Genomic DNA, 10899 nt, shown 5'->3' with positions numbered 1-10899 from the left:
AACGTGATGCCCCCAGCTTTGTTTTTCTTTTTCAACATTTCCTTGGCGATTTGGGGTCTTTTCTGGTTCCATACAAATTTTAGGATTGTTTGTTCCAGCACTTTGAAAAATGTCATTGGAATTTTGATTGGGATGGGATTGAAGGTATAGATTGCTCTGGGTAATATAGACATTTTAACAATGTTTCTTCTTCCGATCCATGAGCATGGACTATTTTTCCATCTTTTTGTGTCTTCTTCAATTTCTTTCATGAGTGTTTTGTAGTTCCTAGAGTATAGATTCTTTACCTCTTTGGTTAGGTTTATTCTGAGGTATCTTTTGGTTTTTGGTGCTATTGTAAATGGAATCGTTCCTCTAATTTCTCTTTCTACAGTTGCATTGTTAGTGTGTAAGAAAGCAAATGATTTCTGTGCATTGATTTTGTATCCTGCCACATTACTGAATTGCTGGATAAGTTCTAGGAATTTGGGGATGGAGTCTTTGGGTTTTCCACATAAAGTATCATGTCATCTGCGAAAAGAGAGAGTTTGACTTCTTCTTTGTCAATTTGAATACCTTTTATTTCTTTTTGTTGTCTGATTGCTGTTGCTAGGACTATTAGTACTATGTTGAACAATAGTGGCAAGAGTGGGCATCCTTGCCGTGTTCCTGGTCTTAAGGGAAAGGCTCTCAGCTTTTACCCATTGAGGATGATATTTACTGTGGGTTTTTCATAGATGGATTTTATGAACTTGAGGAATATTCCCTCTATCCCTATACTCTGAAGAGTTTTAATCAGGAAAGGATGTTGTATTTTGTCACATGCTTTTTCTGCGTCAATTAAGAGGACCATATGGTTCTTCTCCCTCCTCTTATTAATGTGTTCTATCACATTGATTGATTTGCGAATACTGAACCACCCTTGCATCCCAGGGATAAATCCCACTTGGTCATGGTGGATGATCCTTTTAATGTATTGTTGGATCCTATTAGCTAGGATTTTGTTGAGGATTTTGGAATCCATATTCATTAGGGATATCAGTCTGAAATACTCCTTTTTGATGGGGTCTTTGCCTGGTTTGGGGATTAAGGTAATGCTGGCCTCATAGAATGAGTTTGGAAGTTTTCCTTCTGTTTCTATTTTTTGAAACAGCTTGAGGAGAATATATATTATTTCTTCTTTGAATGTTTGGTAGGATTCCCCAGGGAATCCATCAGGCCCTGGACTCTTGTTTTTTGGGAGGTTTTTGAACAGTGCTTCAATCTCATTACTGGTTATTGGCCTATTCAGGTTGTCAATATCTTCCTGTTTCAGTCTTGGCAGCTTATAGGTTTCCAGGAAGGCAGCCATTTCATCCAGATTGCTCAGTTTATTGGCATATAGTTGTTGATAATAATTTCTAATCATTGTTTCTATTTCCTTGGTGTTAGTCATGACCTCTCCCCTTCCATTCATAGTTTTATCAATTTGGATCCTTTCTCCTTTCTTTTGGATAAGTCTGGCCAGTGGTTTATCAATCTTATTAATTCTTTCAAAGAACCAACTTCTGGTTTCGTTGACCTGATCTACTATGTTTCTGGTTTCTAATTCATTGATTTCTGCTCTAATCTTAATTATTTATCTTCTAATGTGGGCCTAGGCATTGTTTGTTGCTTTTTCTCTAGTTCTTTAAGGCGTAGAGTTAGTTGGTGAATTCAGGACTTTTCTATTTTTTTTTGAGTGAGGCTTGGATGTCTATGTATTTCCCCCTTAGGACTGCCTTTGCAGTATCCCATAGCTTTTGGACTGATGTGTTTTCATTCTTATTGATTTCCATGAATTGGTTAGGTTCTTCTTTGATTTCCTGGTTGACCCAAACATTCTTGAGCAGAGTGGTCTTTAGCATCCAAGTGTTTGAATTTCTGCCAAATTTTTTCTTGTGATTGAGTTCCAGTTTTAGAGCATTGTGGTCTGAGAATATGCAGGGAATAATCTCAATCTTTTGGTATCAGTTGAGACCTGATTTGTGACCCAGTATGTGGTCTATTCTCGAGAAAGTTCCATGTGCACTCGAGAAGAATGAGTATTCTGTTGTTTTAGGGTGGAATGTTCTGTAAATGTCTATGAGGTCCATCTGATCCAATGTGTCATTCAAAGATCTTGTTTCCTTGTTGATTTTCTGCCTAGAATATCTGTCCATTGCTGAGAGTGGAGTATTGAGGTCTCCTACAATTAATGTATTGTTATCAATATGACTATTTTGGTTAACAGTTGGCTTATGTAGATGGCTGCTCCCATGTTGGGGGCATAGATATTTACAACTGTTAGGTCTTCTTGTTGGATAGACCCTTTAAGAATGATATAGTGTCCTTCTGTGTCTCTAATTACAGACTTCAGTTTAAAATCTAATTTGTCGGGCGCCTGGGTGGCTCAGTTGGTTAAGCGACTGCCTTCGGCTCAGGTCATGATCCTGGAGTCCCGGGATCGAGTCCCACATCGGGCTCCCTGCTCAGCAGGGGGTCTGCTTCTCCCTCTGCCCTCTTCCCTCTAGTGCTCTCTGTCTCTCATTCTCTCTCTCTCAATAAATAAATAAAATCTTTAAATAAATAAATAAATAAATAAATAAATAAATAAATAAATAAAATCTAATTTGTCTGATATAAGAATTGCTACCCCAGCTTTCTTTTGAGGTCCGCTGGCATGGAAGATGGATCTCCATCCCTTCACTTTCAGTCTGGATGTATCTTTAGGTTCAAAATGAGTCTCTTGTAGACAGCATATGGATGGGTCCTGTCTTTTTATCCGATCTGCAACCCTGTGCCATTTTATGGGAGCATTTAGGCCATCCACGTTGAGAGTGATTATTGAAAGATATGAATTAATTGTCATCATGTTGCCTGTGAAGACATTGTTTTTATAGATTGTCCCTGTAAATTTCTGTTGTAGATCACTCTTGGGGTCTTTCTCCTTTTATAGAACCCCCCTTAATAGTTCTTGCAGGGCTGGTTTAGTGGTCACATATTCTTTCAGTTTCTGCCGGTCTTGGAAGCTCTGCATCTCTCCATCCATTCTAAATGAGAGCCTTGGCGGAGAAAGTATTCTTGGCTGCATGTTCTTTTCATTTAGTACCCTGAATATGTCTTGCCAGGCCTTTCTGGCTTTCCAGGTCTCTGTGCATAGGTCTGACGTTATTCTGATGTTCCTCCCTCTGTATGTAAGGAATCTCTTCCCCCTAACTGCCCTTAAGATGGTTTCCTTGGTTCTAAGATTTGCAAGTTTTACTATTACATGACGGGGCGTTGACCTGTTTTCCTTGATCTTGGGAGGGGTCCTCTCTGCCTCTAGGAAATGAATGTTTGTTTCATTCCCCAGACTAGGGAAGTTCTCAGCTACAATTTACTCAAATATATCTTCTAGTCCTCTCTCTCTCTCCACTCCCTCCGTGATTCCAATAATTCTGACATTGGAACACTTCATGGTGTCACTTATTTCTCTGATTCTCTTTTCATGAATTCTGAGTTGTTTTTCCCTGGCCTCCTCTTTTCCCTTTTTATCTATTAAATTGTCTTCCAGGTCACTAATTCGTTCTTCTGCCTCACTTACCCTAGCTGTTAGATTATCTAGATTGGATTGGATCTCATTGATAGCATTTTTAAGTTCTGCCAATTCAGCTTTCATTTCTGCCCTTAGAGACTCTACGTTGGCATTAATTGATTTCTCCATTCTAGCTATTGTCTTCACCATTGCTAGCCTGAATTCCATCTCCAGCCCCTTGGTTTTATCTGCATCCATTTGTAAATCTGTGGCATAAGTCATAATATCTGAGTCTTTCCTATTTTGGGGGTTCCTCTTCCTCGTCATGCTGTTGATGGGTGGTTGAGGGAATGTATAGAGTCCAAATTATTGACCACAACCCAAGCAAGATGCACCTATTTTCTAGGGACCTTAGGGTTGCTGGCCTCTTGTTCTCCCAGCCTGTCTTCTGGGGGAGAGTCCTGCCTCACTGTTACTCAGGCAACCCTGTTTGGGCAGAATTGCCCTGCCCCCTTGTGGTGGGGGATGGGCTCAATGGGAACCAGTTTTGGGGGCTTTTGTTCTCTGGTGGCTTTCCCTGGTGGTTTTCTGTGTCTCTTCTGAGAGTCAGAGCAGGAGAGACTGTTTCCAACCCTCTGCCTCAGAGCAGAGTGGTTGCAGTCTGTTCTTCAGTGAGCTCTCCAGGCCAAACTATCTCTGTTTCTGTCTGTGCTGCTATAAACTGCAGCATCCTGGGTTGTGCACCTCTCCACAGCACCCCCGGTCCTGCTTCCAGGTCGGGGCACATCTCTGCCCTTTGTGCTTCTAAAACTGCCAGCCACTCCCAGTTCCCATGTGCGACCCCACCGCTCTGGGTTTCCAACCCGGAGGCTGCCCTAGAGTGCTTTCCCACTGCTACCGGTCTGCAAGTCTGTGCCCTGTCCCCAGTGCACGAGGCTGTCACTCACCAGTGGTGTAGGATCCCCACAGCAAGGCTCCTTCCTGCTGACGTTTATCTTCCGATATCTGCCCGCAAAATCACGGCTCCCCTCTTCCTACCTCGAAACCAACCATCTGCAATATTCTGTTTGTAGAGATCCAGATCTTCTTACATCTCAGGTTGATTTCATGGGTGCTCAGAGTGGTCTAGTAGATATCCAGCTCAATTCCGGGGACCAGTTGGAATAAGGTTCCCTACTCCTCCGCCATCTTTTCTCTCCTTTTTTTTACATTCTTAATTGCCTGTTGGATGTAGTGACAATCATGAAAATAATTCTGGATGGTTCCTCTTTCCTTAAAAAATATTAATTCCTTCTATAAATATTTGTTCAAACCTACTATGTATTGGCAATGAGATAGGAGCTAAGGACAAAATTGGTGAAGAAAAATAGACATGATCCCTACTTCTATGGAGATTATAATTTAGTAATTAAATGATCAAGATGAGTGTAAAATAATAATAATAATAATAATTTCTCAGAAGAAAAAAAACATTATTTTATGAATGCATTTGAACTACACGATCAGAAAAGTATTTTTAGGGAAATAATAAGCAGATAAAAGATACATAGAACTAGGCAAAGGGGGAGGAAAGAATGTTCAGGGAAAAAAACACATCTCCACTTGAAAGAGCTGGAGTGGGTGATTTGAAACACACAAAGCTCCACCTGAGGACAGAACATGACATGGTCCAGAGATGGAAATTGCTTCAGTGTGCCATTATTACAGACAGCAATAGTGAACATTGGAGCAGGGGATGCCAAGAGAGGCACGGCAGTGTCAAACTTACAGAGAGAGAGAGGACATTATCGTAATGACAATTTGCAATTATGGGAGAACTTTTAAGCAGGTAGGATTTTATTGGTGACATTATTAGTCTTTGATAAGATCAATATGCTATAGTGTGGAGAGATGAGAATGATGTTGGGGAATGAGCAAGAGGAGATACAAAAGGCTATTGAAGCCCAGGCAAGAAATGATGATAGCTCAGACTAGGCAGCAGTTTTCAAACAGAAAAGAAACTGTCCACTCCTCCAGATATTTATAACAGAGTGTGGGGATTTTGGACGTCACAGTGGATGAGGAAAGCTAAAGGCATTCAGTAGACAAGGACCAGAGATGATAGGTGTGCTGCAATGCATAGAATGGTCCTCAACAACAAATAAATCTCTCTTCTAAAATGCTAACAGTTTTCCAATTGAGATAAACTGGAGTAGGGTAATGTTGATAAAGACAGAAAAGTTTCTGAGACTTGATGCTGATAAGATATGAAAATGATGTAAAAAGAGTGTTTGAAATGACTTTTAAATTTCTGGCTGGCAAAACTTAATATATACAAATATGGCATTGGGGATCACAACAAAAAATTGAGGGAATAATTATTGAGCATGTTGATTATGAAATGTATTTGAGACATTCAGGTATAGGTCTTGGAAAAGTAGCTGACAAATATATCTGGGTCTCAGTGCAGTGGCCTGGCTTGTATATTTAGATGAAACTTATAGATGGTAATTCAAATTATGGTTGTGGATAAGACTGAGTGGGGAGATAGTATAGTGCAAGAAGAGAAGAGAGCTTGAGGCTGAAATGTGAGGAACTGTAATAGCTAAATGTCTGTAGAAAAGGAAAAAATAGCAAGGTTGAATAAAAAGGAACAGCTACAGGAAAAAAATTGTGGGAGATTATTGACACAGAAACCAAGGAAAGGGTGTCTCAAGAAGGTGTAAATGTCCACAATGCCTAATGTTATTTAAAGAGAAAATGCTATCAGAATTGAAAATTCATTGTTTTTGTCAACATAGACATGATTCTTGATCTCAGCTAATAGGGCTTCAGTAGGCTGATGCAAGAGGAATCCATATGAGAAGAGTACACTGAACAAATGGATGAAATGGAGACAAAATGCAGAAATGGCTCTCTCAAGAAACTAACATGGTAAAAGAGAGGGGAGATACAGGGCAGTATTTAAAGAGGAGTGTTTTCCAGCTATCTGTTGATGTGTTTCAAATCACCCAGCAATATTTAGTGTTTTAAAACAAGAATCATTTTGCAATTATATCTCCTAGGTCTGAAGGTTGGCTGGAGAGCTCTTGCTTAAAGTTTCTCTTATGGTTGGAGTCAACATCAGGCTGAGAATGGCGTCAAGGATCTTCTCATCTAAATCAGGACAAAATGTTGAGGTTCCTTGAATTTGGTTCCAAAGATAATGTTCCTCAAGTACTGTTTCTCTGAATCTGAGACTTATAAAAAGTTATCTGTCCCCACAAATCAGATACAATGATGGGACAGATAGATACAGGAGAACCAACAGTAGAACCTCTTTAGCAAAAAGAGAAAAAGCAAGGCATGCAGTAAACAAGGTCCACATCAATTCTGAAATAGAGCTAGGCCCAGATTTCTAGTTTCTTTTATTTTTTTAATCAAGTCATTAAGATATGATTTTTGTACAATAAATGACATAATTTTCAAATATATAATTTGATGAGTTTTGATGATATTAAACCACTAACCATTAAATAACAATAATGATGCACATTTCCTTCACCCCCATATTTCCTTATGCTCCTTTGTCCATCCACCCCTTCAACCACCACAAGTGAACAATGCTCTATCATTTTCATCATGGATTAGTTCATAATTATAGAAATTATATAACTGAACCATATGTTATGTAGACTTTTGGGTGTGAATACTTTCTATTAATTATTTTGAGATATTTTGTGTTGTGGGAATCAGTAATTGTTTTATTACTGAGTCGTGTTTTATTGTATGAATATACCACATTTTATTGATCTATTCAAAAATCATTGGCATTTATTTTTAGTTTTCTGTTATTATAAATAAAAAAAAGGTATAGAAATGTGAATATAGGTCTGGGTGTGAACATACATTTTTATTTCCTTTTGGGACAAAATGTATGACTGGAACAACTTAGTTATATGTTAAGTATATATTTAACTTTTTAAGAAACTACTCAACACTTTTGCATTCACCAGAAGTGTATAAGAGTTCCAGTAGCTCCATATCTTCACCACTAGTATAACCAGTATTTTTACTTAAGCTATTTTTTGTGTGTAGAGGTATCTCAATGTGGTTTTAATATGTATTTCCCTGATGACTAAAGATGTTGGGCATCTTTTTTTTTTAAGATTTATTTTTTTATTTGACAGAATGAGAAAGAGAGAGCACAAGCAGGGGAAAAAACAGGCAGAGGTGAGGGAGAAGCAGGCTCCCTGCTGCTTGTTCTTGGCTTGCTGTACTAGTTAGGACTTCTAGTACAATGTTGAATAGTAAATGGTGAGAGAAAATATGTTTGGCTTATTCCTAATCTTACAAGAGAGCGTTAATCTTCCATGAAGTATAATCTTAGCTATTGGATTTTCACAAAAGTCTCTCTTCAGATTGAGGAAAATTCTTTTATGTTGTGAAGAGAGAACTAAATTTTTGTGTGTGTGTGTGACTATTAATGATGGATAACCTAAATAGAAGCTAGTTATTACAGCTGAGTTTTTGTCCAAGTACTAACCTTTGCATGAATGAAAGTAAACTATGAGAAACCAAGAAAATAATCCCTATAAATCAGTGCCTGGCATTCACACAGGGCTAGAAATTGTTCGTGTTCATGTTCATGTTCCTGTCAACCATGCTAGAAAGATCCTGTCACACATTAGACAATGTACAGTCTTCAAAACTATATAATCAAACATTATCAGATTGTAAGGAGACAGAAAAATACAATTTGGAATCAGAAGGAAAAAATCAATCAATGGAGACAAAAATAGAAATGAGAGAGGTGATGAAATTCTTACATTAAAACCATTATTATAAATACACTTCGTATATTTAAGAAGGGAGGAAAAAAAGAAAAAAAGAAAAGTGTGCTGATGAAAGAAATGGAGTTTATAAAAAGACCTAAAAATAACTGACATATGAAAACTCTACAACACCTAATACAGAATTTTAAAAATGTGATAGAACTAATGAGACAAGAGTGGAGATAAAACTAAATAATAAATATATTCAATGCAAAAGAAGGTAGAAAAAGAAAAAGAAGGAAAAAAGGAACAAAGAACAAATTGCAAATGGTAGATCTACACCAATAATACTAATAATTACATTAAATATAAAAGACAGAAATTGTCAAACTGGGAAAAAAGACACAAATATCTGGGAGAAATCCACTTTAAAAATAAAGATGCAGATAATTTAAAAGTAAAAAGACAGAAAAGATATACTACACATACATTAATCAATAGAAAGATAGAGATAATTGATACAAAGAAAATTTCAAACCAGGAATACTGCTATGGATAAATAAAAACATTTTATAATGAAATTCTAAATGCGTATGCTTTAAAATACATGAAACAAAGAGCTGAGGAGAGATAGAACAATAGAAAAATCTATAATTAATTTTGAATATTACAACATTCTTCTTTCAGGAATTGATCAAACACTTAGACTGATTAAAGATATGAAAGAACTAGGTAATATTATGGACTAACCTGACCTAATTGACATTTATAAAAGACGCCATTAAAGAACAACTGAATACACATTATTTCCGAGAGTACACATAACATTCACCAAGATAGAATTTCAACAAATTTCATATTCTGAACAACATGAGAAGTCTCAACCATTTAAAAATATTTGAATCATACAAAATATGTTCTCTGATCACTGTAGTATTAAACTATAAATTAATAATAAAAATATGTTTGGAAATTAAATCACATACTTATAAATGGACCACCAATCAGAAAAGAAAGGATGTGGTAAATCTTTTTTTTTTAAGATTTTATTTATTTGTCAGAGACATAGAGAGAGCACAAGGAGGGGGAGTGGCAGACAGAAACCGGCAGAGGGAGAAGCAGGCTCCCTACTGAGCAAGGAGCCTGACACTGGCAGGGGACTCAATTCCAGGACCCTGGGGTCATGCATGGTCTGAGCTGAAAGCAGCTGCTTAACCAACTGAGCTACCCAAGGGTCCCAACTGCAAATCTTTAAGGCTTAGTTAAAGCTGTAGTTAGAGTGAAATATATAACATCACATGATTAAATAAGAAAAAAAAAAACACTGAGCAATCTGGATGAAATGGAGGCCTTCCTGGAAACCTATAAGCTGTCAAGACTGAAACAGGAAGAAACTGACAACCTGAATAGGCCAATAACCAGTATTGAGATTGAAGCAGTGATCAAAAACCTCCCAAAAAACAAGAGTCTAGGGCCTGATGGATTCCCTGGGGAATCCTACCAAACATTCAAAGAAGAAATAATACCTATTCTACTGAAGCTATTTCAAAAAATAGAAACAGAAGGAAAACTTCCAAACTCATTCTATGAGGCCAGCATTACCTTAATCCCCAAACCAGGCAAAGACCCCATCAAAAAGGAGAATTTAAGACCCATATCCCTGATGAATATGGATTCCAAAATCCTCAACAAAATCTTAGCTAATAAGATCCAACAATACATTAAAAGGATCATCCACCATGACCAAGTGGGATTTATCCCCGGGATGCAAGTGTGGTTCAATATTTGCAAATCAATCAATGTGATAGAACACATTAATAAGAGGAGGGAGAAGAACCATATGGTCCTCTCAATTGATGCAGAAAAAGCATGTGACAAAATACAACATCCTTTCCTGATTAAAACTCTTCAGAGTATAGGGATAGAAGGAACATTCCTCAAGCTCATAAAATCCATCTATGAAAAACCCACAGCAAATATCATCCTCAATGAGTAAAAGCTGAGAGCCTTTCCCTTAAGACCAGGAACATGGCAAGGATGCCCACTCTTGCCACTATTGTTCAACATAGTACTAGACATCCTAGCAACAGCAATCAGACAACAAAAAGAAATAAAACACATTCAAATTGGCAAAGAAGAAGTCAAATTCTCTCTTTTCACAGATGACATGATACTTTATGTGGAAAACCCAAAAGACTCCACCCCCAAATTCCTAGAACTTATCCAGCAATTCAGTAATGTGGCAGGATACAAAATCAATGCACAGAAATCAGTTGCTTTCTTATAGACTAACAATGCAACTGTAGAAAGAGAAATTAGAGAAATGATTCCATTTACAATAGCACCCAAAACCATAAGATACCTCGGAATAAACCTAACCAAAGAGGTAAAGAATCTATACTCTAGGAACTACAAAACACTCATGAAAGAAATTGAAGAAGACACAAAAAGATGGAAAAATAGTCCATGCTCATGGATCGGAAGAAGAAACATTGTTAAAATGTCTATACTACCCAGAGCGATCTATACCTTCAATGCCATCCCAATCAAAATTCCAATGACATTTTTCAAAGTGCTGGAACAAACAATCCTAAAATTTGTATGGAACCAGAAAAGACCCCGAATTGCCAAGGAAATGTTGAAAAAGAAAAACAAAGCTGGGGGCATCACGTT

This window comes from Neomonachus schauinslandi, chromosome 4, assembly GCF_002201575.2.
Source record: "Neomonachus schauinslandi chromosome 4, ASM220157v2, whole genome shotgun sequence".
NCBI lineage: Eukaryota > Metazoa > Chordata > Mammalia > Carnivora > Phocidae > Neomonachus > Neomonachus schauinslandi.
This window is presented reverse-complemented; position numbering follows the sequence as displayed.